Raw genomic sequence first — 27,932 nt, 5'->3', positions numbered from 1 at the left:
AAGTATATACTATTATTATTTCCCTGTTTATTAAATGAAGAACTGAGGCAGAGAGAGGTTAAGTGATTTTTCAAAGGTTAAACACTTTGTTATGGAATCAGGCTGTACATCCGAAAGATAACTAGAACCTCCTCCCTGACTCCAAGGGCCTTCTAGTTCACTAGGAGGTTTGTATTTCACGTCCCACTAACCATAACATGAATGACATATCCCAGTCTAGTGTTGTGGGCAGAGGGAACTCAGATGTGGGCTTACTGACTTATGCCTGTTTCTGTGAGGGGGACTTGAATCTTAGGTCTTGAGCTAAGCTGATCAATCCCTCTTGTCACCATCCACCCCAGATTTTAGATGAAATTCCACCATGGTTTTCAGTAGCCACATTAGCCTAGGTCTTAGTAGACTGAAGGAGAAAAACAATCACAGTTGAGTGGTCACATACTCAATGCTTGATCATCCCACCAACTATTCAGCTTTGCATAGCTTTGCATCCACCATGCACTTACTCCAGGCAGCTCACAAAAGCCAAGGCCATAGAGATCATCTAGTTCAACGATAGCAAATAGATTTCATTTCATGTGCCAACTCCAGTCCACTGAGGGTTGGTGCTGGAACATCAGATGTAAAGAAATCCTGAGGCTGTCAGGGATTAAAGGAAAAACTGCCTCAATTGATTCGTGATGTCTGATATGGGCCCAGGAGCGGAGTACTAAGGCATGCGTGCAACATGTATACCAAAATGAATCAAATCCAACATGTTTGTGTTACAGAGGAGGAAACAGGACTCAGGAAGGAAAAGTGGGATGACTCAGAACCACTCAGCAGGTTAGTTACCTGGTTTCTGGCGCTCTTTTCATAAGATGTCCTGTCAAGTGACAATTGGTGCTCATAGGATCAGCACCAGAACACAGCAAGCAAATTACGTTGTGCTTAGTACAGTATTTGTGTGTTAAGTGTATTTCATTCTAATTCCTTAAAAGGTGATGATCCCTGTATTGTAACTCTATCCATCAGAATATCTGATAATCCAGAGCATTCCCTGACTTGGCTGAACAATAGCAAATAACCCTCCCCCGGCCAAGGAGCAATTTGTTCCCGACAAAAAGAAAAAAGTCAGGTCAAGGTCTTCCTCGGTTCTCTAAAGGGCCAGCAACAAAGGTTTATGTAGCGATACTGTTTGCTCATCTGACCCAGGCTTGTCAGTAAAATCTGACAAAATAAAACAGATTTGAAGGAATGATGGCTCTCTAAATAGTAAGCTCAGCGAAGTTAAAACCCGGTGGCTGGATTTCATCATTTCTAAACATTCCTGAAGTATGAGCCAATTAAGGTGTGCTCCCCAAGGGAGATGTAGTAATAAGGTAGAGAGAAGGAAAGAAGGGTAGGCAAGCAAGGGAACTCCATTTCCAAAGGTTTTCTGGTAAAAAGGAGAGGGGTCCCTTGGTGGGGAATGAGATCAACCTCATTAGACTGTGAAGTTTTGGGAGAAATTGAGCTGCTACTGCACCATGATGAAAATGGAGCTTGGACTTTGCTGTCAAATGGACTCCCAACTCAATCCCAATTCTACCCCTTACTGGCAAACGCAGTGTACGACCTCTCAGAGCCTCGATTCCCTCAGCATACATCTTTCAAGATGGTATAAAATTGATTGAAATCATTGTGTCACACACCAGTGCCTGGAATGTAGCAGGGGCTTGATGAACGGTCAAGTGACTAATCAACATGCTGACTTATTGTATTTTGTAGGGAAAACGATACATACAGCAATACTGGACCAGGAATGAGGAGCCCTGGGATCTGGTCCCAGTACAAACCAGCACTGGGACCCTGAACACTGCCTTGCACATTTCTGGTTGTTGTTTAGTCACTAAATTGTGTGCAACTCCTTGTGACCCCCATGGACTGTAGCCTGCCAGGCTCCCCGGTACTTGTGATTTCACAGGCAAGAATACTGGAATGGGTTGCCATTTCCTTCTATAGGGGATCTTCCTGACCCAGGGATGGAACCAGCGTCTCCTGCACTGGCAGACAGATGCTTTACCACTGAGCCACCTGGGAAGCCCTAAGCACTAAACAAAAATCTGCATAATAAAAGAATGAAGACGAAAATCCAAGGAGAATTTTACATACTTGTTGGGCCCAGTTTTCTCATCTATGGAAAGAAGACTGACTGCTCAGATCCCTTTTAACAATAATGTTCTTTCAACCTTTGTATTTCTCACAGATGCTCAAGTCCACTAGGAGTTTCGTACAGTTCTGGCCATGAGATGGAAGTCCCAGGGAAGATCACAAAATACAGCACTTGACCTCAGTAGGCCCTGGGCTAAGTCACCCCTGAAGATTTGACCCTGACCACCCGGGGATTCTGTAAGGCTCCTCTTCCTGGAGTTGACTCCAAGCAAATGAAAGCAGATTTCCAAACAAGGGATAACCGAGTGTGAAAATGAGACCTGGGGAGGCATTCCAGCCTCTGTTTGTTCATAGTATTTGCTGTCACCAGCACTGCTCTCCTTCTGGGCTTTTAGCCCCTTTGCCTGTGAATCAGGCACTTGCAAATGGAAAGCTTAGGCTGCTCAGCCGCCATAAAAGTTAGGACACTCCATCCACCCATGTTCTTCATTGCCAGCACTCAGGTGGAGAGCCAGCTTGGTAAGTGGGAAGTGAAGGCAGGCAAGGCTTGCTAAGCCATCAGGGTGCCAGCTTGGCTCGGGGACAACCGCACTTCCCCTGGCTTCCTTTTCCCTGGCCGAGACTCCCTTGAAGGGTGGGCCTCAGACCCCAGAAGGGGACAAAGGCTTTCAGGAGCAGGGAGACAATAACATTCACAAGATGAGGAGTTCAAAAGGAAACAGCACAAGCTGGAAGTAATTGATGTGTCTTTAATGTTTCAAATATGCCTGCTTTTGTTTATTTTTTTAATCTCAACAAGTCACAGACACCGAATGGTAAATCAGATCTCTGCACCTCCCCCGCTTTGGCCCTCCAGCTTTAGAGGCGCTTTTACACAGCTTTAAAGATAAAACATCAGAAAGCTCTAGCTTTTTGCCCAGGAGGCAAGGAAAGCAGCCCATCTGACTGGGAGAGGAAGGGGGCAAAGGCAGGCTGCTCGAGCTCCCTGAAAATGAGGTTGGAACCAGGAAGTGGACTGAGGTAGGAACCAGGAAGAGGAGTCTGTGGGAACCGATCAAAGCAAGGAGGCAAGAAAGGAGAGAATTCCAGGGGCTGGCTTGTTATTGATGTTGTACCGAAAGAAAATCACTAGAGGTTTCTAAGCAGAGGATGGACAGTAGAAATATTCCTCTGATGAAAGATGTTTCTAGTATCTTTTTTTGCTGAAAATTAAAACAAGTGGTACAAAGGGCACCCTAACCTACGTGTAGATCAAATTCAGATTTTGAAATCACAAGGCTGGGAGTAGGTTGTCATTTTTCTAACCTGTTTTACTCGAATCACAAGAATGCTTTCAGTGCTATCAATGCCCCTGAGTTATGTATTCATCTACTCAATAATTATTAAATGTCTCCTATGTGATCATCTCTCTGGGAGATACAAGAGAGGAAGAAATTTATAGCCTCATCGACATAAGTACATAAAAATGTGCTAAAGAGAAAAATGGCACAATTATTTGTCCAAGGAGCAGTTTAGATGCTGTACAATATAATCAATTTGTTGAAGAAAACCCTGAGAGCTGGAGTGGTCTGGAGAGGGTCGGTAAATACTGGGCGGTAAGGGGTGCAACAGAAATTCTAGCCCAAGGGAAGAGATGGGCAAAGATTGGGAAAGAGGCATGAGCAAGGTGTTTGAAAGCCTATAGGGATGCGACATTGGCCTATCTGAGATGGAGGTGTTCAGAATCCTTCTGGAAACAAAGAAGAGTCCCTGCTGACCTTTGAGACAAGGATTCGCCACTTTAAACGGTGATTTGAGAAGGCATACCTGGCAGCAATGTTTGGAATGGTCAGAAGTAGGAGAATCGAGGAAAAAGAGGTCAACTGAGGGTCATGCTGGTGTTGCAAAGGCAGAAAGACAAGACGCCTGGGTCAGACACAACCTAGCGTAATAGTGGGTTCCCATTGGCCCTTTCATATATTCCAGGGCCCAGCCGGCTGTCCAAGCTATCCAAAGAGCAAATTGGACATCCATGCTTTGAACCCACAGGCATGCCAGGAAATGAATACTTTTGGTGCCTAACAGGGGCCTGGATAATAGAACAAAACCCCAGGAAAGTGTGCATCCCATCTGCAGCCCACATCTCCAGCAACCAGCCCACCACTGTGGAAAGGGGGAATAATAAGCTGCAGACCATGTAAGGCCAGACCTTATACAGTTCATTTTTCTTGGGAATGTCTGAGGTTCCATGCGCTGTGCTTAGTTGCTCAGTTGTGTCCAACTCTTTGCAACCCCATGCACTGTAGCCCACCAGTCTCCTCTGTCCTTGGGGATTCTCCAGACAAGAATACTGGAGTGCATTCAGTTCAGTTCAGTTGCTCCGTAATGTTCAACTCTTTTTGACCCCATAGACTATAGCACACTAGGCCTCCCTGTCCATCACCAACTCCCAGAGTTTACTCAAACTCATGCCCATTGAGTCAGTGATGCCATCCAACCATCCCATCCTCTGTCGTCTCCTTCTCCTCCCGCCTTCAACCTTTCCCAGCATCAGGGCCTTTTCCAATGAGTCAGTTCTTCACATCAGGTGGCCAAAGTATTAGAGTTTCAGCTTCAGCATCAGTCCTTCCAATGAGCACTCAGGACTGATTTCCTTTAGGATGGACTGATTGGATCTCCTTGCAGTCCAAGCAACTGTTAAGGGTCTTCTCCAACACCGTAGTTCAAAAGCATCTATTCTTCAGTGCTCATCTTTCTTTATAGTCCAACTCTCACATCCATACATGACTATTGGAAAAACCATAGCTTTGACTAGACAGACCTTTGTTGGCAAAGTAATGTCCCTGCTTTTTAATAGGCTGTCTAGGCTGGTCATAACTTTTCTTCCAAGGAGCAAATGTCTTTTAATTTCATGACTGCAATCACCATCTGCAGTGATTCTGGAGCCCGAAAAATAAATTCCGTCACTTTTTCCACTGTTTCCCCATTTATTTGCCATGAAGTGATGGGACCAGATGCCATGGTCTTAGTTTCTGAATGCTGAGTTTTAAGCCAACTTTTTCACTCTCCTCTTTCACTTTCATCAAGAGGCTCTTTAGTTCTTCTTCACTTTCTGCCATGGGTGGTGTCATCTGCATATCTGATGTTATTGATATTTCTCCCGGCAATCTCAATTGTAGCTTGCGCTTCATCCAGTCCAGCGTTTCTCATGACGTACTCTGCATATAAGTTAAATAAGCAGGGTGACAATATACAGCCTTGACATACTCTTTTCCCAAGTTGGAACCAGTCTGCTGTTCCATGTCCAGTTCTAACTGTTGCTTCCTGACCTGCATACAGATTTCTCAGGAGGCATGTCAGGTGGTCTGGTATTCCCATCTCTAGAAAAACTGTTCTCTTGTGATTCACACAGTCAAAGGTTTTGGCATAGTCAATAAAGCAGAAGTAGATGTTTTTCTGGAACTCTCTTGCTTTTTTGATGATCCAAAGGATGTTAACAATTTGATCTCTGGTTCCTCTGCCTTTTCTAAATCCAGCTTGAACATATAAAAGTTCACAGTTCACGTTCTGTTGAAGCCTGACTTGGAGAATTTTGAGCATTACTTTGCTAGCGTGTGAGATGAGTGCAATTGTGCGGTAGTTTGAACATTCTTTGGCATTGCCTTTCTTTGGGATTGGAATGAAAACTGACCTTTTCCAGTCCTGTGCCCATTGCTGAGTTTTCCAAATTTGCTGGCATATTGAGTGCAGCACTTTAACAGCATCCTTTTGAAATAGCTCAACTGGAATTAGCTGTTCCCTTCTCCAGGGAATCTTCCCAACCCAGGGATCAAACCCAGGTCTCCCGCTTTGCAGGCGGATTCTTTACCACCTGAGCTACTAGGGAAGCCCCTGAGGGCCTATGCTCCCTCTCTAATCCCATATGCCATACTAAGCTTATATTTTGACAGGCACAGGGCGAGTTGCTTTAGCCAATATCCACTTAAGGATGGAGGAGGTACTGACTTTGGTTCCTCAAGTGGCCAGGATACCCATCCCAGGTGACATCTATTAGCCCTGGAGCCCAGCTCTCTGGCACTTTTCACAGGACAGGAAAAAACAGAAAACAGGGTATCTTTTTTTCGTCCCCTTTTTTAAAATTTGGAAGCATCAAGAGTTTTTCTCTAACACCCATTGAATTAAATTTGTGAGTTTAGAAAATTCATAAGAATTTTTATTTGATCTATAAGTGCTCTACTCCAAGAGCATCTTCTGAACTTGGGTTTCTCTTTATAGCTGAGGCCCTTGATTTTATTTTCCTGGATGGCCTGTAATTTATTCTATTATCTAGTAATGTGTTCCCAGGATCCTCTGCTCTGAACCAAAGGTTCCTTGGCTTTCTATATTAAATACGACTCACAAAGTGAGCATCACTTTCTACCAATGGTAAGACAAGATTTTTTTTCCGGGGGGCGGGGGGGGGGGGTTGGGGCGGGTGCTGTTATCTTTCTTTCTTACTGAAAATGTTGAATCATAAACCCAAATCCTTGTAAAAAATTTTACCCAACTGATAAGAAAGTGATTTCCACAAACTATAGGAATCCACCTTCTTCCAAAAAGACCTCTATTTAACTCAGTGCCACCCACATCACTCCTGTTCCTGATGGTCCTATATCATTTGATGTAGCTTCCTACTTCATCCTTATTTTCTAGTCACTAGTAGCAGTGGGTGTTTCTCCCAAATGTCACATCTTAAGAGAGCAGCCCAGCAGGGGCTTGGAAGTGTTCTAAAAGGCTTATTTAACAATCATCCCAAATGGATGTTTGAAAATAAATCTGTTTTTCCTTAAGATGGATCTTGCTCTCCCTCACTCATTCCCCAACTGGGAAACATTCCCAGCTGGGACACATTCTTATTGTAGCAATAGTTACTGTATCCTGCAGGCTCGCTGGGTCACTAGAATGCCCAGAGCTCATTTTTGTTACCCTGACTAATGCTAGCCTATATACCACATCTTTCTCTGCCTGCTTCCCCCACACAAGTGGGTACACAGGAGCCCAGTATTCTGGAGTCAGATTTGATTCTAGATAGAGAAACTGAGTTCTAGAAAATATACGGTGGACACCTATGTATTTGTTGGTGATGGTGGTTAATTGATTGGTTGATTCCTTTGGTCCTCCTTCTTCCTGACTTTCTTTTGGAAAAACATTTTTCTATACATTCCAGAATTTATGTTTCTGAAGCGGCTAATCCCACTTTTAAGTTCCAGAAGACAGTATACAACCTAGGCCTGGCTAGTTTTCTTCCTTCGTTTCAGTAATTGATTTAAGAAGTGGGTGTATGAGCCAAGCCAAGCTAAGCCAAAGTGTCATTCTTAGGATTCGGGCTAGTACTCTTAGGAGAGAAATAACTGCCTTTGTTCTGGATGTGAAAACCGATAGGTTTTAAGCATGAGGCTTGTGGGGGCCCTCCTGTTATCGGGAGTACTAAGCTCAGAGAGGAAAGGAGAGATGAAAGATACATAGACTCAGATGTCTAACGGCATTTGTTTGAGACCCTGGACCAAGCTGTGCCTGAAGCTGACACTGCCTGAACTTGTCAACGACGTTAGCTACAAGAACTCCTTTTCTTGCTTAAAGCAGTTTGAGCAAAGCTACTCTCCTTGAAGAGCCTTTCCCACCTGATGCCTTGGTACTTTGAGCCTACTGTTAATGGAAGGCTTCCTGGTCATAACAAGGTGCTAAAGTCTGGGAATGGATTGATACATTCTTGTTTATCCACTAATTAAGACACAAGATAGAAATATGTAGCTTTTATGAACACTGTAACCACTTCCAACTCATCTTAATCAAGATCTTTAAACTCTTCTTTCCCAAACATGACAAAGTAATGATCAAGTAACAAATTTTATAGATGATTTGCCAGTGTGAGGACTAATAATAAAAGGTCCAAATGTGAGGAGCAGGCACATGGGACCCGTCTGATACACAAAACCGGAGCCCAGGCCCCAAAGACTGTGGACACATTATCTACCACCCAAGCGAAGCGCCTCTCCAGGATGGGCCAGTCAGGGCCAGGTAGAAGGACTTCATGAGGCAATGCTATTTCTGTTTTGTAGACGTAAAGGATAAATCTTTCAGTTAACAGGACCTAAATGGAAACTGTGAGCTTTGAAATTAGGCAGACTTGTCTTTAACTCTCAAGGTTTGTGATTTACTGGTTGTATGAAATCTCAGAGAAGTTTTCTTAATTTGGTTTCCTCACTCAGAAATGGGAATAAATACTACCCGTAGTCGTTGAGGAAATTCAACTAAATTGTGAATCCAAGTACCTTCTCTAGTCACTGGCACACAGTCAACTATCAATAACTGGTAGCCATCCTCAGTATAATTATTAGTAATAGTAAAAATAAAGGAGGTAGGAGTTTTCTCACTCTTAAATTTCTATTTAAATTTCATGTGTGTGCTATAATTGAGATTTTAGGTCTGTAAAACAACATTAAGAATAATTACCAGGGATAGGCTTTGATGTCCTCTTAACCTGTCATATAGGGGATAAGAGGAACAGAAAGAAGGTTTTGGTCAATTTTGTTGAGGCCAATATAAAATACCTTGACTAAGCCAAATTTCTCAAACACTTTTATAGAATTTTGGTGAGCTGACCTTTGCCTATTCTCAATTCAGACAAAACATCACATTTAAAATAATGCTAGCAGATATCTTTAACAGTTGAATTTTATAACCTTTATTGAAAGATAAGATAAAAGCTAATACATTCCACTCATTTGTTGGGCCTCTACAAATGGCATTTAAAATGATATGTTTGAGTGCTAAGTCACTTCAGTCGTGTCTGACTCTTTGCTACCCTATGGACTGTAGACCCCAGGCTCTTTTGTCCATGGGATTCTCCAGGCAAGAATACTGGAGTGGGTTGCCATTCCCTTCTCCAGGGGCTCTTCCCAACCCAGGGATTGAAACTGCATTTCCTGAAGCTCCTACATTGCAGGTGGATTTTTTTTTTTCACTGCTGAACCACCAGGGAAGCTCCTAAAATGATATATGAACTTTTTTAAAAGAGAATTTTGAAAATGTAGTCTAGATTACTCCACTTTGAAAATGTAACATAATAGGAGTAAAACAAAAGATAAAACTGAAAATAAAAACTCAAAAACAAATACAACCACAATTATGAAACAGAAAAAGTAATGTTAATGAATGTAAAAAGAATATACACATGTTTATAATGATGGTTCATTCAGACTCTGACAACTGGGTTTTAAATGATTTTACAGGGTCGTGTATCCTTTAAAGCCAGCCTGGCCTTGGAGTACAAAATGGCAACCCACTCCAGTATTTTTGCCTGGAAAACTCCAAGGACTGGGGAACCTGGTGGTCAACAGTCCATGGGGTCACAAAGAGTCAGACATGACTGAGCTCCTGAGCACACACACACAGGCTGGCAATGCTAATTCGGGGGTGGTAACCTTCAAGTTTTACCTCACATAAGCATTACATTCTTGAAAATGGATGTACTTTGCAGCAGATCAAACATGTCTGTGGCAGGCACTGAACTCTTCTGTAGTCTGAAACCCGTGGGGCTGCCTGAAAGGGTCCCTGTAATGGAACTGGAGCTGTCAAGAAATTACTATCACTTCATTCAACCTGTAATTCATTTATTCAATAAGCTTTTCTTTTGTTAACTTTGCTCCCATCACTGTAGTAAATACCAAAAATTGAATGGCAATAACAGCTTTCAAAAATTGTGTAAGGTACAAATAAATACTTTTCCTTATTGAAACAACAGCAACTTGGATCCTTTGTGAGTGAAGGAAAGAGAAAAGGGGATTCCCCACCCAAGTTGGGAGTGGAGGGGGAATAGCTCTTCTGATTTGTTGTGTTTCAGGCTCTTTACCAGGACTCCCACATCAGGGATGCTCTTTGCTACTCCTCATAAGCCTAGCCACAGTGACTGCTTCAGGGATGAGTACATGAAAAAAACTCTGGTTAATGATAGGTTAAGAATTTTATTGAACATCTTGGATCACTTTTTTCCACTTTTTTCCAAGTGCTACCACTCCTGTGCATGAAACACGGGACAAAAGCCGACCACAGCAGAAGGCAGAACCAAGGAGTAGAGAGAAACTGACTCCTAAGAATCCCCCCACTGTGAGCTCTGAATTCAGCTGTGCCTTACCTTGCCTCCTGAACTTTCAAGGTTAGGTAAGCCAATGAATTGCTTTTTTGTTTAAACCAGTTTAGGCTAGGATTTTGTTACATGCCAATTAAGGTGACCTAATGATATAGAGCCTGGAGAAGGGAATGGCAACCCACTCCAGTATTCTTGCCTGGAAAATTCCATGGACAGAGGACTCTAGTGGGCTAGAGTCCATGGGGTTGCAAAGAGTCACATACAACTGAGCGACGGAGCACACACACCCAGTGATATAGAGATCTGGTATCAAAAACAAACAAACAAAATAAAAAAATATCTAAGTCTAAAGGAGGCATTGGGCATATGAGGAAAAGTTCTAGGATCACAGCTGAGAGACTGAGGCCCAGCACAAAAGCTGGTGGAACCTAGAAATGTCTACAAGTTGACTCACAGACTCATGGTGCACCTTCAGGTAAAAATAATTAAGCAAACAAATAAAACATCTGATTTCTTCTGTGTGGCCACATATGTTTGACTGGGGAGTTTCGAGAGAGAGAAACTGGAAAAGTACCAGAATCCAAGATGGTGGCTCTGGCAGGAAAGTGGAGCAGAGATCGGGAGTTCTCGTCAGGAAACTAGTTGAGGAGTCAGCCATTTTACAATATCTGCTCTGCTGGGGAAAAGCAATGGGGTAGCTTGCTAAATGTTGAGCAAGGATGCTTGCAACAACTGCATTATTTAGGGCTTCTGTGACTTCAAATAAGAGGCTTTCCCAAACTTGGGAAGGTGCCTTTAGGGCCAAAAATAAAGGGGTGTGACTCTGCTAGCACACAAGCAGAAAGAACTCAGACAAATGAGGAATTGTAGTTTTATGAAATGGGGACTGTACAAAGCAGATGCATTAGGAATTTGGAACCAGGATAAGACAGTACATTGTTTGTTCAATTCCTGGTAGAAATCCTGCCCCCCAAATTATTTTTAATCATATATGGCAACTTTTTCACCAAAGAAGAGCTTTGATGAAATGCTAGGATAAAAATCGTGGCAAGTACAGCTCAGAAGAATTTTGGAACTCAGAAACTTCCCTCCCAAACCACAGTTAGTCCAGTGCCTGTTTCTGGCAGGAATGGCCGACTCAGGGCTGATCAGGCAGCAGGGGCAAAAGATCAAAGTTTTCTTTACATTAGGAATTTTACGTTAGGGCTCTAACATTCTTCTGATTCATGAGTTTTGGAGTATTTGGGATCATTTAACTCTGCTTCTACTGAGTAAACATTAGACACTATTTAAAAAGCAAGACAGAATTAACTCAGTCCAGTACACATTCAAATACCAAGGTCTAAGTCCCTTGGGCAAGACATTTGCCAACGACAGAAATCTAGCGCTCCATCTAGGAAGCCAAAGGAATCAGTCCACACCTTAGCCCCTTCTCATACCGTAAGACAGCTCATCTGGGTACCATGTGCTAAGCTATGCTTATAGCAGAAAAACATTTCCAGTACATTCAATCCTTGTTTTATATGGCAAATAGGAGAAGTGGTCTGGCTCTGTGATAAAAAGCTCAGTACCCAAAATTAAACAGATAGTTGAGAAAAAGGCAATAGATCAACTCTAGAATAGTGCCTAAGGCATAGCAAGGACTTAAAAAATATGAGTGAATGAATAAAGCACAAACTAAGTGAATGAATAAGGCACAAGCTAATGAATAAATGAATAACTGAACTACTAGACTGGTTGGTTGTGCCGTTTAAAATGAAACGTGGAAGAGAACCACCTGGAGAATTTTTGGAACTGCAGCAGCATCACAGTTGGTCAATAAGACACATATTTATGGCTCATCCACATAGCACAAGATGAGGAGGGAAACACCGAAGGGGAATGAGATTAAAAGGTGTATTTACATGATTTCTGCTCCTACTGCTTGTCATCCACTTGAGAAAATAAATATGCTAAGGGAACAATTGACATTGCAAATTAATTCTTTTTGTGAAATAAGGGATGCAGACAGAAAATATCTTACAAACATTCATACAGGTACCGGGGTTGAAAGTCAGAGAAGACATCACATAGAGCATCAGTGTGGGTAGAATTTGAATCTGTGCAGAGAAGGAGCAAGGCTGGCCTGGCAGTGAATGTACAATGTGAATACAATCGTGTGACCTACTTGGAACCCGCATGACGTCTAAATATCTCTGTCTATATCTCTTGGTCTCTCTGCTCCTGGTTCCTACAATTCTCTTATCTAGATTTCGGCCTCTGGTTCTGTTTCCAGTCCCATTACTTTGTACTCTTCCCATCCACTGTCCTCAGGAAGCAAGAATCATCCTTTTAAAAGATAAATCTTATCTGTTTTCTCATCTATTTAAACCCTACAGTAGTTCCTCACTGACCTTAAAACAAAGTCCCCACTCTGCCCTCCAGCTACACTGAACCTCTTTCACTTCCCAGGTGTGCTATGGTGTCTCACCTCTGGGCTTTAGACACGATCTTTCACTCACCAAGAAACCTTTTCCCGGGCTTTCACCTGGCTGACTCCTATTCACAGGATTTCAGCCTAGATAACACTTCCTCGGGAAGGAGTCCCTTGGCCCCAGACTGTCTCTTCTCTTTTCTCACAGCCCCCTGAGCTTTCTCTCATAGAGCTTGTCACAATGCATGATCACATTCATTTTTCCATTTTGCCACCAAATTCTATGCTCTATGAGAAGACGGACAAGGCCTGTCCATGTTGCACTTTGTTATCAATGCAAATGATAGTGTTTGACACTTGTTAGGTATTCAATGGGCTTCCCTGGTAGCTGAGGTGGTAAAGAATCCGCCTGCAATGTAGGAGACCCTAGTTCTATTCCTGGGTCAGAAAGATCCCCTGGAGAGGGGATAGGCTGCCCACTCCAGTATTCTAGGGCTTCCCTGGTGGCTCAGACGGTAAAGAATCTGCCTCTAATGGGGGAGACCTGGGTTTGATCCCTGGGTTGGGAAGATCCCCTGGAGGAAGGCATGGCCACCCACTCCAGTACTATTGCCTGGAGAATCCCCATGGACAGAGGAGCCTGGCAGGCTACAGTCCACGGGGGCGCAAAGAGTCAGACATGACTGAGCAACTAAGCACAGCACAGCACAGGATTTCCATAAAGTTTTGCTGAATGGATAGATGGAGAGATGGATGGGTGAATGAATTTTTTTACAAACAAGTTAGAAGGGGATTGAGGATGTGGTGGACCTTTAACAATAAGCTTCTGAATTTTACCTTGAAAGCAACTAATTATCAAATAATTTTGAGTACAAAGTGTGACAAAGCAAGAGCTGATGAAATTGATATTCACAAGAAAATATAGGTACAATTGATTATACAGGAAGGGGGGCTTTGAGAATAAAGGAAAAGAAGTCAATGATTTCATTTTACAAGAAGAAAGGGTTTAAGAGAAGGCAGCATGAAATCAAGGGTGTAGTTGAAATGTTTCTTAGAGGAGGTACTAATATTTGGGGACTTTTAAGATTGAGCTCAACCCAAAGTTGGTCCTCGGAACCAAAGATCATTCTCCCTCCATGCCACATTATAAACACCAGCACATGCCTTACCCAGGCACACACACACATAGAACAAAGGAAAGGTGAAGTCTTGAAGACAGTTTGTAAATAATCCCTTCCACGGGGATGAGCCAGTTTCTCTGACTGGGGACAGAGAATGACAAAGATTCACAGCTGAGCAGAGGATATAGACACACTCAAGCCTGACTTCTCTCAGGTTGGAGCGCCAGCAAATACGCAAGCTGGTCCTCAACTTACCCAACCAATAGGGCTGAGCTGGTCCCTCTTCAAAGATTAAAAAAGAAGGAAAAAAAGAAGAAAATTAAAATGTTACCATTGTTCTATTATTCTGTGTGTGGTAAGTGCCATGTAGGCAGAGGAGGGACAAAAAGACCAGCCAGTTTGCAAATACTAGAAAGGTCAAACAGCCCGACCAGCTCATGAGTGGTCTTAGAATACACAGCCAGGGTGACTCCTGAACCTCATTCTGTTTGGAGTCAAATGTTGTTTGGATTATAATATTAAACTAGGACTAACATGACCCACACTGTTAAGATTACTTAAAGAGTGGAAAATTGCATAACAGAATTTTTTTTTTTTTAGTCTTCTAGCCTGAGGGTCATAATTTGTAGGGAGCGCTTAAATACTGACTATTTACTAACCGTTGACAGCTTTTTCAGTTCGGTACAAGATGGAAAAGAAGTCCCAGTGTCTCCTCTGGGAGTGATAAGTTAAGCAGGCAAAGAATCTAACATAATATAGACAAGGTGTGGCTGTAAAGTTATGACAGGGAATCTTTTCAACAAAAATATCAGAACTTACTGTTCAAGAGAGCCATTCTGCAAATCCCTTACGTTGGGGTATAGTACAATTAGTTCAGAGGTATGTCTATTGCTCAAACATTTTTGGAAGGCATCTTCAGACATTGCGACTCGGTGTGGTCTAATCAAAGAAGTGTAAATGTTGAATTCTGACCATTACCAGCTGCATGAGTGTAGTCAAGTTTCCTAAACTATCAACTCCTTAGATTTTTTTTTCTCCTGTGAAATGGAGATGAGCTACTATACTACAGTTTTAAGAGGATCAATGAAATGATGCTAAAAGCACCAGTCTTAGCCTGCTGGCCATCAAAGGCAGCCATTCCCATGTCATCTAAGTTCAGTTTGAGATAAAACCAATCTTGTTAGGTAATCATGGAATTTTTTGACTAGCAGCACAATTACTCAGCTTGATTATTTTTACAGACATTCAACCTAGTTTCCATATTAGTTTCCTAGGGCTGATGTCACCAAGTACCATACACTGGGCGGCTCAAACAACAGAAATCCTCTCACAGTTCTGGAGGCTAAGTCCAAACTCAAGGTTTCAGCAGAGCCATGCTCTCTCTCTCTAAAGGCTCTTGGACAGAATCCTTCCTTGCCTCCTCCTCTCTCTGATGGTCCCCATTACATCCTGATGCCCTTTGGCTTGTAGATGTAGCTCTCCAATCTCTGTGTTCATCATGACTTGGCATCTTCCCTGTGTATATTTGTCTGTGTGCCTCTTCTCCTTTCCTTATACAAACTTCAGTTAGGACTTAAAGTTAGTCAGTCAGTTGTGTCCAACTCTTCACAGTTCCATGGACTATAGCTAACCAGGCTCTTCTGTCTATGGAATTCTTCAGGCATGAGTACTTTCCAGGAAGATTCTTTACCCTTTGAGCCACCAGGGCAGACAGAACTTAGGGCCCACTCTAATTCACTATGACCTCTTTAATTATAATTGCAAATACCCTATTTCCACAAAAGATCACATTCTGAGATTCCATGTATATGTCAATTTTAAAGAGTTTACAAAGGTCCGTCTAGTCAAGGCTATGGTTTTTCCAGTGGTCATGTATGGATGTGAGAGTTGGACTATAAAGAAAGCTGAGCGCCAAAGAATTGATGCTTTTGAACTGTGGTGTTGGAGAAGACTCTTGAGAGTCCCTTGGACAGCAAGGAGATCCAACCAGTCCATCCTAAAAGAGATCAGTCCTGGGTGTTCATTGGTAGGACTGATGTTGAAGCTGAAACTCCAAACTTTGGCCACCTGATGTGAAGAGCTGACTCATTTGAAAAGACCCTGATGCTGGGCAAGAATTGACAGCCAGAGGAGAAGGGGATGACAGAGGATGAGACGGCTGGATGGCATCACCAACTCAATGGACATGGGTTTGGGTAAACTGTGGAAGTTGGTGATGGAGAGGGAGGTCTGGCCTACTGTAGTTCATGGGGTCACAAAGTGTCAGACACAACTGAGCAACTGAACGGAACTGAACTATTCAACCCACAGTGAAAGTGAAAGTGTTAGTCACTCAGTCATGTCCGACTCTTGGCAACCCCATGGACTGTAGTCTGCCAGGCTCCTCTATCCATGGAATTCTTCAGGCAAGAATTCTGTAGTAAGTAGCCATTCCCTTCTCCAGGGAATCATCCCAACCCTGGGATCAAACCTGAATCCCCTACATTGCAGGCTGATTCTTTACCATCTGAGCCACCAGGGAAGCCCATTCCATGCCCAAAATCAAACTTTAAAAAAAAAAAAAGTCAGAGTTTAACATTCTTGAGGACTTTCAAAATAATCCAGTGTAAGGTTTTACAAAAGTTAGCAAAGAAGAAGAGTTCCAGAGATGTTTCAGACAGTGGAAGCTGGCAACTTTATTGAAAAACATGGCATGGCCACCATTGTGATTAATTTAAGGCCATCATGTTTGACTCTGAGTATATATCTCATGATATAAACTTTAGTTAGACCACTCTCTTGTCCCTTCATGAATGTGGAATGGAGAGTGTACTCATGCTTGTCTATGCTTACCAACTGACGTTCATTTCAAAAGGGCTTAAAACTCAACATTCCGAAAACGAAGATCATGGCATCTGGTCCCATCACTTCACGGCAAATAGATGGGGAAACAGTGGAAACAGTGTCAGACTTTATTTTGGGGGGTTCCAAAATCACTGCAGATGGTAACTGCAGCCATGAAATTAAAAGACGCTTATTCCTTGGAAGAAAAGTTATGACCAACCTAGATAGCATTTTCAAAAGCAGAGACATTACTTTGCCAACAAAGGTCCGTCTAGTCAAGGCTATGGTTTTTCCTGTGGTCATGTATGGATGTGAGAGTTGGACTGTGAAGAAAGCTGAGCGCCGAAGAATTGATGCTTTTGAACTGTGGTGCTGGAGAAGACTCTTGAGAGTTCCTTGGACTGCAAGGAGATCCAACCAGTCCATTCTGAAGGAGATCAGCCCTGGGATTTCTTTGGAAGGAATGATGCTAAAGCTGAAACTCCAGTACTTTGGCCACCTGATGCGAAGACTTGACTCATTGGAAAAGACTCTGATTCTGGGAGGGATTGGGGGCAGGAGGAGAAGGGGATGACAGAGAATGAGATGGTTGGATGGCATCACTGACTCAATGAATGTGAGTCTGGGTGAACTCTGGGATTTGGTAATGGACAGGGAGGCCTGGCGTGCTGTGATTCATGGGGTCGCAAAGAGTCGGAGAGGACTGAGCAGCTGAACGGAACTGAACTGAGAGTTATTCACTCAAAAAGAATAAAATAATAATAAAAGAGGTGTCTTCTAAATTTGACCTGGCCAGAAACATATCCAGGCTGAGTTACTCTCTTTCCCCTTCCCACCTCCAAGCTCTGTGTTACACCTTCTGCATTTGTAGAAATATCATATACTTCTCTAGATAGGCAGCCTTTATACATCTTTTGACACAAACAGAGAATTAAGGATATACTCCAGTCTCAGATGAAATCCCTTAATAAAAGAAGGCAGATTTTTGATGGAGACAGATGCCTAAAGAAAACCAAGTTTACTGCAGGGCTCTTGGAGAGAATCCTTCCTTGCCTCTTTCTCACTCTGATGGTCACTAATAATTCTAATGGCTCTTGGTTTGTAGACATAGCTCTCCAATCTCTGTGTTCATCATCACTTGGCATCTTCCATTCTGTATTAGTGAACTTTGACACCAGGCTTGGTGTCAGGCTTATACCTGAAAAACTGATCTAAAGGGAACTTAACCTGGGAAGCAAGGCATACATTTGAAAACTCAGATGCCTACAAGAAGCATGGCAGCCTAGGGCTCTAAAGTCAACAACCTGCAAAGGCCAAGCAGACAGGCTCCACAATGAAGCAAAACTAATTCAGTTCACAGTGAACACACGGGAGACATCCTGTTGAAGGTAATCAGTGGTTTCCCTGCTCCAGCCTGTTGGTGTCCTGCTTCATTTGTAAGAGAAACCCAATATACAAAAGATTTAGATGTAACACACCAGTTTTTAATGAGGATATTGCAATATAATTGCCAAACAATAAATTGCACATATTTAAAAAGCACAACTTAAGAAATGTCAGATGAATGGATAAAAAAACAAGGCATGTACATGCAATGGAATATTACTCCAGGCACAGGAAAACAGAATGAAATACTGCCATTTGCAACAATGTGGATGGGCCTGGAGAGTATTATGCTTTAAGTGAACCAAGTCAGACAGACAAAGACAAATACACTAGATTTTCTCTTATATGTGGAATCGAAAAAATAAAACAAACCAATGCCTATAATAAAACAGAAACAGACTCACATAACTCTAGAGAACAGACTAGTTGTTATGGTGGGGGGAGGCGAGAAGCTAGGGATTAAGAGATACAAACACAACAAGGTATATTATTGTACAGCACAGGGAAATAGAGCCATTATTTTGCAATAACTTTAAATGGATATTATTAAGTCGCTAAGTGGTGTCCGACTGTTTGCAACTCCATGGACTGCAGCACGCCTGGTCTCCCTATCTTTTACCATCTCCCGGAGTTTGTTCAGACTCACGTCCATTGAGTTGGTGATGCCATCCAACCATCTCATTCTCTGTTGCCCTTCCTCCTCCTGCCCCCAGTCTCTCCCAGCATCAGGGTCTTTTCCAACGAGTTGGCTCCTCACATCAGGTGGCCAAAGTATTGGAGCTTCAGCATCAGTCCTTCCAATGAATATTTAGGGTTGATTTCCTTTAGAATTTACTGTTTTGATTTCCTTGCAGTCCAAGGGACTCTCAAAGGTCTTCAGCACCACATTTTGAAATCATCAGTTATTTGGCACTCAGCCTTCTTTATGGTCCAACTCTCACATCCTTACATGATTACTAGAAAAACCATAGCTTTAACCAGATGGACCTTTGTTGGCAAAGTGATATCTCTGCTTTTTAATATGCTGTCTAGGTTTGTCATAGCTTTTCTTCCAAAGAATAAGCATCTTTTAATTTCATTGTGGCAATCACTGTCTGCAGTGATTTTGGAGCCCAAGAAAATAAAATCTGCCACTATTTCCATTTTTCCCCATCTATTTGCCATGAAGTGATGGGACTGGATGCCATGATCTTAGTTTTTTGAATGTTGAGATTTAAGCCAGCTTTGTCACTCTCCTCTTTCATCCTCATCAAGAGGCTCTCTACCATTAGGGTGGTATCACCCTACTATTAGGGTGGTAGGCTTTGTACCATTAGGGTGGTATCACCCTACTATTAGGGTGGTAGGCTTTGTACCATTAGGGTGGTATCACCCTACCATTAGGATGGCAGGCTTTCTACCATTAGGGTGGTACCATCTGCATATCTGAGGTTGTTGATATTTCCCCCAGGAATTTTGATTCCAGCTTATGATTCATCCAGCCTGGCATTTCACACGGTGTACTCTGCATATAAGTTAAATAAGCAGGGTGACAATATATAACCTTGACATACTCCTTTCCCAATATTTAATTCATCCAATATTCATGTTGAATATCTGACATAATATTATAAATCAACTATACTTCCTAAAAATATAAATTAAATAAAAATAAAATGTGCAATTTATAAGCACACATATATATGCTAAATATTTAACCTTTTAAGAAAGTACCAAACTGGTTCCAGAATGGCAGTTACCACTTTACATTCCTACCAGAAGTGTACAAGAGTTCCACTTCTCTGCATGCTTGCTAACACTCAATATGGCCAGTCTTTTTAATTTTAGCCATTTTAATAGTTGTGTAGTGATATCTTCCTGGTGGCTAAAGCTTCTGTCTGCAATGCAGAAGACCTGGGTTTGATCCCTGGGTTGGGAAGATCCCCTGGAGAAGGTAATGGCAGCCCATTCTGGTACTCTTGCCTGGAAAATCCAATAGACAGAGGAGCCTGGTAGGCTACAGTCCATGGGGTCGCACAGAGTCGGACACGGTTGAATCGACTTAGCAGCAGCAGCAGTGATTGTGGTTTTAATTTGCATTAATTTACATTCCTTTAAATATATTCCTTATTTCAGTTGAATATCATTTTATGTGTTTATTTGCTATCTATACATCTCATTTGCTTAAGTGTCCATTTAAATCTTCTGCCCAATTATATTGGGTTATTTATTTTCATATTATTGAGTTTTCAGAGTTCTTTCTATAAACTCTATACATGTTCTTTATCAGATATGTGAGTTTCAACTATTTTCTCCCAATCCATGACTTGTCTTTCATTTTCTTAACAGTATCTTCCAAAAACACAAGTTTTAAATTTTTCTAGAGCCCAGCTTATTTTTTTTTTTCATGTGATCATGATTTTGGTGTTTTAGCTACGAAATTTTTGCCTAACCCAAGATCATAGAGACGTTCTCCTATATTTTCTTTCTCCCATTTTAGAATGCTGGGAATAATTTTAAATTCTATGAAAATTTTCTTTAGGCCAAACAAACACATCTATGGACTTCATGTAATGTGTGGATCACCTGTTTATAATCTGTTATTTATAACATGATCCCTCAGATCCCAATTTTTATCTCAAATAATTTTTTTTTTTTTTTGGTTTTCAAAATTAAGTTTTTATTTTATTATTTTATTTTTTTAATTTTATTTTATTTTTAAGCTTTACAATATTGTATTAGTTTTGCCAAATATAGAAATGAATCCGCCACAGGTATACCCACGTTCCCCATCCTGAACCCTCCTCCCTCCTCCCTCCCCTACCCTCCCTCTGGGTCGTCCCAGTGCACCAGCCCCAAGCATCCAGTACCGTACATCGAACCTGGACTGGCGACTCGTTTCATACATGATATTATACATGTTTCAATGCTATTCTCCCAAATCTCCCCACCCTCTCCCTCAAATAAATATATTTTTAAATCCTAAAATCCCAAATTTTATATCATGTGACGCTAATGAATCCCTTGCTGAAAATTTTCACGACACATCATCTCTCAAAAGTAATTGTGATAAGTCTCACTCGGGCTCATATTTTCCTTACACAGAAGATTAATGCTTTCTTTTTAAAAAGTATTGAATGTGGGACTTCCCTGGCAGTCCAGTGGTTAAGACTCCACACTTGCAATGCAGGGGTTGCAGGTTCCATCCCTGGTCGGAAAACTAAGATCCCACATCATGCTCTGTGGTGTGGTCAAAAATAAATAAATTAAAAACCACATGGAGATAAGTTTTTTAAAAAAAAGTGCTGGAAGTCTGAATTCTTTTATTGAGTAATGAGAAAAAGAGTAAATCATGAATTACTTCTTCTGAATTTAAATTTGCTTGGACTTCTGGTTGGATGAAAATGACCTTCAATAACACAATGTATTAACAATCTACCACATCAGCCAACTATTACTGACCTTTAACTAATAAGAAAACTGGTGAGAAGGGTTAAAAGGGAAAGGGCAAAGGGAAACCAGACTTTTCTGTTTAAATTTTGCTTTCGGGTGATCAGGGTCAGCGCTAGTTGAGGCACTTTATTCTTCAGGGCTATCTCAGAACCCCCCCAAAATAATGATTTCAAAAGCACTTGGCTAAATAAATGTTCTTTCTTTAACATGGGCTCTCCAGCTTAGTGTTTTTAATATACTGGAGAAGATAAACTTCTGGCCCTGGGCAGATGCTGAAAACGTTTTTGTGTAGTCAACAGAGAAAGTGTGTTCTTAGCCCCTCTGGCGTTGTTCTGAAATCCACACGTGATGCAGGAAATTAGTTGTCTCATGTCCAAATACTGTTCATGAGAACAGTTTTTTTAAATGTGTTCAGACACCACAAAGATGCAGGGTGCAGTTTAGAATGTGTGATGTGTCTTGTGAGGTTGGAGCTTAAGAATGTCACTGCGTGGATGGGCAGACCACAGGCAAGGGAGAGCAGCAAGCTAGTGGAGCCTTCTATTGGGAAAAAGCGTTGCTGGACCCTCTGAAGCGATGACAGCATTAAACGTCAGGAAATCAAAAAGAGCAAAGACAACTATTGAGCCCCAGCGCTCTGTGCTGCTGCTAAGTCGCTTCAGTCGTGTCTGACTCTGTGGGACCCCATAGACGGCAGCCCACCAGGCTACCCCGTCCCTGGGATTCTCCAGGCAAGAACACTGGAGTGGGTTGCCATTTCCTTCTCCACCAGTGCTCTGTAAGTGCATAAAATTTCTCTTCTATTACAGCTGAGACGCTGATTTGGACCAAAGACTGTAAAATTCACAAAACTTACATTGGTGACTCTGCTACTCTGTTGATCATTTCGATAATGGTTCAAAAGCAGTTCTGAACTCCTGTAAAAAGCACTTTCAGACAAGTGAAAGTTTTCCATTGCCCTTACAGGAGAATATTGCCTCTGAACCCTTTTCATCTCCTCTTCCAGGGCATTTGCAGTATTCTCAAAGTGGTAGGCCAGTTTATGCTCCCTCTGAAGCCATTCCATGCTACTGTGCTTATTTAAAAAAAGAAAGAAAGAAAATTCAGAGGACCAGCAAGAGGTTAAATGTCTTGGAACTTCCAGTGTGCTAACAATTCAGACTCAAACACCCTGTGGAACCTCACATCCTCAATTTTGCCCCAGCCACCGAGTACCCTGTATTTCAAGTACCTCCATATTTCTTTGTATTTTTTTTTTTCAGTATTTAGTACTTGTCCTCAATCAGTCCGTTACAGCCCAGAATGAAGCTTTAATCCAAGGTATGGAAGGTTTAAATAAATATGAACTGAGGAACAACTTTCCTAGCAAACTCCATTACAACAGAACTTGAAGAAATTAAAAGATCTGTTATCTTAAGGGCTTCCTCCATATCCTCACAGAAAGAGTTTTGGATGTTGTTTTTCTGAAGTGTGTGGAGAGATTATAGTTTGGCTAGGAGGAAATTTAACTACTTTATTTAGTAGAAAACATATTGTCCTCGATGGAGAAAGGTGGCCGTTTTATGTTAGTTTTCTTTATATTAGTCCCGGGTGACTTGGCCTGGTAAGGAAAGCACAGACTTTGGGATTTATGGCAAGTTTGCCACTCGATGTCTGTGTGGCCTTGAGCAATTGTTCTGACTTCTCTGAAACTCAGCATCATCACATACAAAGAGGACTACTGGCATCCAGCCCAGATGGTTGGTATGAGGACTCAGGGATCTTCAAGAGCCAAGCAGGTACCCAGGCATTATGGCTATTATGCATCTGCTCTCAAAACACTGTCAATTCTATTGGAGCTGTTTTTATATTTAATAACCGCTTATTTCACCTCTGATTTCCCCCAATACTTTTTAGGGAAAGGAAAGTGTCTTATCAGCTCATCTTTGCATCGTTCATCTTACAGAGGCCCAGTGAAGAAGAAGCATTCATTAAATATTTTTGGAAGGAAGGAAAGAAAGAAGAAAGGGAAGAATGAGTTACTTAGAAGAGTGATTAAATGATTAAAAGCATTTACTCTGGAGTAAAATTGGATTTCAAATCTGAACACTGCAACTCACCAGCTGGCTGATTTGGGGGCAGATTATTCAACTTTCATGTATAGAAAAAAGATAACAATATCTACCTCAAAGAGCTGTGATAAGGGTTACGAGATTAATTCTGCAGAGAGTTCAGCATAGTTTTCAACATGTGGGAAGCACTCGGTGCCTGTTATTCTCATTATTATTATACAGTTTACTGGAACTCCTCTTAAATCTGATAGACGCTTTGCAAATGATTGGGTAACAGTTGCGTTGGTCCTTGCTGAAAACAGGCATGGGAATCCTATGATCACTAGAAACAAGTTGTAAATAATCAGTGCTGTCCTGGAACTGCACACCAGAGAAGATGGGCTGCCACTGTCACCAACAAGCCTGACCCTGTTGGCAGTGTGGAATTTTAACCAGTTCAGACAGTGCTTATCTGAACAGCGCTTATGCAGTGTTCTGAACATTTGAACAGTGCTTATCTGTAAGTTCAAGGCACAGGGCTGAGGGTTCTGAAGCTTTCAGATATAAATTGCACTCTGCCCTCCAGGAGCTGGTAACTCATAAATCACTCTAAGAAAAAGCAGACTGTGATCAAGCGTTCCAGTCCACGGCAGACCACAGTATGGACCCAAAGGGTGAGGAGAGGTGACCTGCTAATTGGGGGAAAATGGGTTCTGGGTTCAAATTGCTGTCTCACTGTTTTCTGGCTGGGAAAAACTTTACTCATATGCAAAGTGAGAGCGCTTGGAGTAACCAACCACTTTATGGAATGGTGGGAACATTAGAAGAGATCATGCTTGCAGCTGGACATAACATCTGGTCAGTGCTCAATAAATGGTAGCCATTATTATTGTTGTGGCTGGTTTTATTACCTAGCTAGTATTATTTTAACTGGATAATAATAATATTGTCATAGGTATTAATACACAAGATAATAACACTGCTGCTGTTAAGTCGCTTCAGTTGTGTCCGACTCTGTGCGACCCCATAGACGGTAGCCCACCAGGCTCCCCCGTCCCTGGGATTCTCCAGTCAAGAACACTGGAGTGGGTTGCCATTTCCTTCTCCAATGCATGAAAGTGAAAAGTGAAAGTGAAGTCGCTCAGTCGTGTCTGACTCTTAGCGACCCCATGGACTGCAGCCTACCAGGCTCGTCTGTCCGTGGGATTTTCCAGGCAAGAGTAGTGGAGTGGGGTGCCATTGCCTTCTCCAATAATAACACTACTAGCATATTAAATGGCACCCCACTCCGGTACTCTTGACTGGAAAATCCCATGGGCAGAAGAGCCTGGTAGGCTGCAGTCCATGGGGTCGCTAAGAGTCGGACACGACTGAGCAACTTCACTTTCATTTTTCACTTTCATGCATTGGAGAAGGAAATGGCAACCCACTCCAGTGTTCTTGCCTGGAGAATCCCAGGAATGGGGGTGCCTGGTGGGCTGCCATCTATGGGGTCGCACAGAGTCAGACACGACTGAAGTGACTTAGCAGTTAGCATATTAAAACTAGCAGGAGTGCATGTGTGCTAAGTCTCTTCAGTCGTGTCTGACTCTTTGTGACCCCATGGACTGTAGCTCATCAGGCTCCTCTGTCCAAGGGATTCTCCAGGCAAGGATACTGAAGTGGGTTGTCATGCCCTCCTCCAGGGGATGTTCCCAATTAAGGGATCGAACCCTTGTCTCTTACGTCTAACCTACATTGGCAGGCAGATTCTTTACCACTAGTGCCAACTGGGAAGCCTCATCTTTATAAAACAGTAGCTAATATTATTATAATGTTAATCAGCATAATATTACTTCAAGCTGTATATGGGGGCTTAGATGGTAAAGAATCTGCCTGCCAATGCAGGAGACTTAGGTTCCTTCCTTGGGTCAGGAAGATCCCCTGGAGAAAGGAATGGCTACGCACTCCAGTATTCTTGCCTGGAAAACCCCATTAACAGAGAAGCCTGGTGGGCTACAGTTCATAGATAGCATCACAGAGTTGGACACAACTGAGCAACTAAGCTCTCTCTCTCTATATATATACATACATATTGTATGTATAATGGTATAAGTACATAAACTATAAAAAAAACTAGCAATATAATAATAGTATTTGTAATGTGGTAAGTGCTTCATGGAGAATCTGTCATTCAGCTCAGTCTTAAAAAATGGATATATTTAAGCAATACTTGGCTGTTTCATTACGTCTAAGTATTGAAAGGTGTTCTTACCTGATGCCTTTCCGTTTCTAATCAGTTCTAGGTTTTCTCTACTGTGATGTGAAGGACCACTTGCAGAAGTTTCTTGCCTGGAGAATCCCAGGGACGGAGGAGCCTCCTGGTGGGCTGCCGTCTATGGGGTCGCACAGAGTCGGACATGACTGAAGGACGGACTTAGCAGCAGCAGCAGCAGCAGCAGCAGCATCAATGAGTATGAGGCCTGGAACCAAAAACTGTCAGGGGTGAAGAACAGAAAACAATGCCTGTTCAACACAAGTTCCCCAGGTCACTGCTTTCCCATTTTTTCCTACCTTGCCTCACCCACCCTGACATCCCACAAGACAGCCAGGGCAGCGCTGCTCAGAGCACTCCACACATTATAAACATTCGCTTCACAATTACTATATTATTAGCATTTATGTTGAAAACAAATTCCCCTTTGGGATTCCCATTCAACTCTATTGGCACCTGGTGGATCCTTTAATATTTAAGTTCCTCCATCTTCAAAGATCCACATCAGAGTCTTTCCTGAGGCTAACTGAAAGTTCTTGCACCTGGGAATTTCCCTTGTGGCAGGAAACCCTGAACGGGGAATGTTTCATGCAAAAAAGAAATGTTCAAGGGAGCAGATAAGGCAAAATGGAGGAGTGGGTGAGTCCTGAGGTCCAAAACCACACAGAAAGATTTAAACTAGTCTGCCTCCACCCCCTTTCCCCATTCCCATTAGAGGTTTATAAAACAAGTGTGTATGTGTGTGTATGTGTGTTTGAGTGTGCGCATGTGCGTGTGGGTGTGCTTATACAATGTGCACGTGCAAGGATTAGGAAAGGAGCCATAAATCAGAACTCAAATTTGCACGGACTTCCCAGAAAATATTTCATGATCTGTGTGTGTGTAAAATAAATCTAAGGCAGCCATTCTCAAACTTCAATGAGCAGAAGAACCACGGGAAGAAACAACAAAAATTTACATTTCCACCCCCCAGAGAACCTGGTTTAGGAGGTCCAGACTAGAGCTCTGGAATCTTTATTTTTAACAAGCGTCCCATGTCATTCCAGTGCAAATGGTCCTTGAACCACTCTGCAAAATGCTAGTCTAGGGTTTATATTTTTCTCTTTTTATATTTTTTTTAATCATATTCGTGGACGGGGGAGTAACTTTTAACTATTTTCCCCAATTTTCCCACTAAGCCTGAGTCCCATCATTGCCATGACTGGGGATTTCCCCCCTCATTTTTGGAAACTATTTAGTCTCTGAAACCTCAAGTCCCTTTGTGTTGAATAAGGCTGCTACTGCTAAGTCACTTCATCGTGTCCAACTCTGTGTGACCCCATAGACGGCAGCCCACCAGGCTCCCCCATCCCTGGGATTCTCCAGGTAAGAACACTAGAGTGGGTTGCCATTTCCTTCTCCAATGCATGAAAGTGAAAAGTGAAAGTGAAGTCGCTTAGTCGTGTCCGACTCTTCGCGACCTCATGGACTGCAGCCTACCAGACTCCTCTATCCATGGTATTTTCCAGGCAAGAGCACTGGAGTGGGGTGCCATTGCCTTCTCTGGAATAAGGCTGGGGCAAGTGTGATAGAGACGACTTTACTCTGGATCTCAGTTAGACAAAGACAGAGAATACCAGAAAGGTTATTTCTTCAGTTTTCCACCAAGAGCAGTTTAATCTAAGGGAAGTCAGCTAAACTGGGTCTCCTGCAAGCTACTCCCTTGTGAACTTACAAGTGAGGTGGTTAACTTATGCACAGAGCTCATGGGCCACAGAAACACACCTACGTGAGCCGGTGAGGCAGGGGTGGGGGCATCGGGGGGAGGGGAAGGTGGAACCCAGGGCTTTTACCTGCTACATGTGAACAGCCGTGGGATGAACCCAGGGACCCAGGACCCAGGCAGATAATGCAGGAGCCTGACCCCATCCTGTCCTGGGGTTCGCCTTTTCTTGGGTTCCCAGGGGACAGCCCAGGTGCCTATTGTAAAGGAAGGAGACTTGATAGCATGAATCACAATGTCTTTTGTGCCTGCATTTGAAGTCGGATGAACTCTGCTCCTGGATGAGGTGGAAGAAGAAGGAAGGAAGGTTTCCCGGAACCTGGACTAGACATGGTCCCTTGGAGGGAGCCCTGCCTGCTGTGGAACAGAGTGAGGAAAACGAGAGATTCTGAATTTAGTGGCAGAAGTAAATACCCTCACAAGAAACTTGAAGACCAAGAAATGCTCTTACCTGGGAAAGTTGTCCCAAGGTTG

The sequence above is a fragment of the Bos taurus genome, chromosome 26 (genome assembly GCF_002263795.3).
Source record: "Bos taurus isolate L1 Dominette 01449 registration number 42190680 breed Hereford chromosome 26, ARS-UCD2.0, whole genome shotgun sequence".
NCBI classification, from domain to species: Eukaryota; Metazoa; Chordata; class Mammalia; order Artiodactyla; family Bovidae; genus Bos; species Bos taurus.
This window is presented reverse-complemented; position numbering follows the sequence as displayed.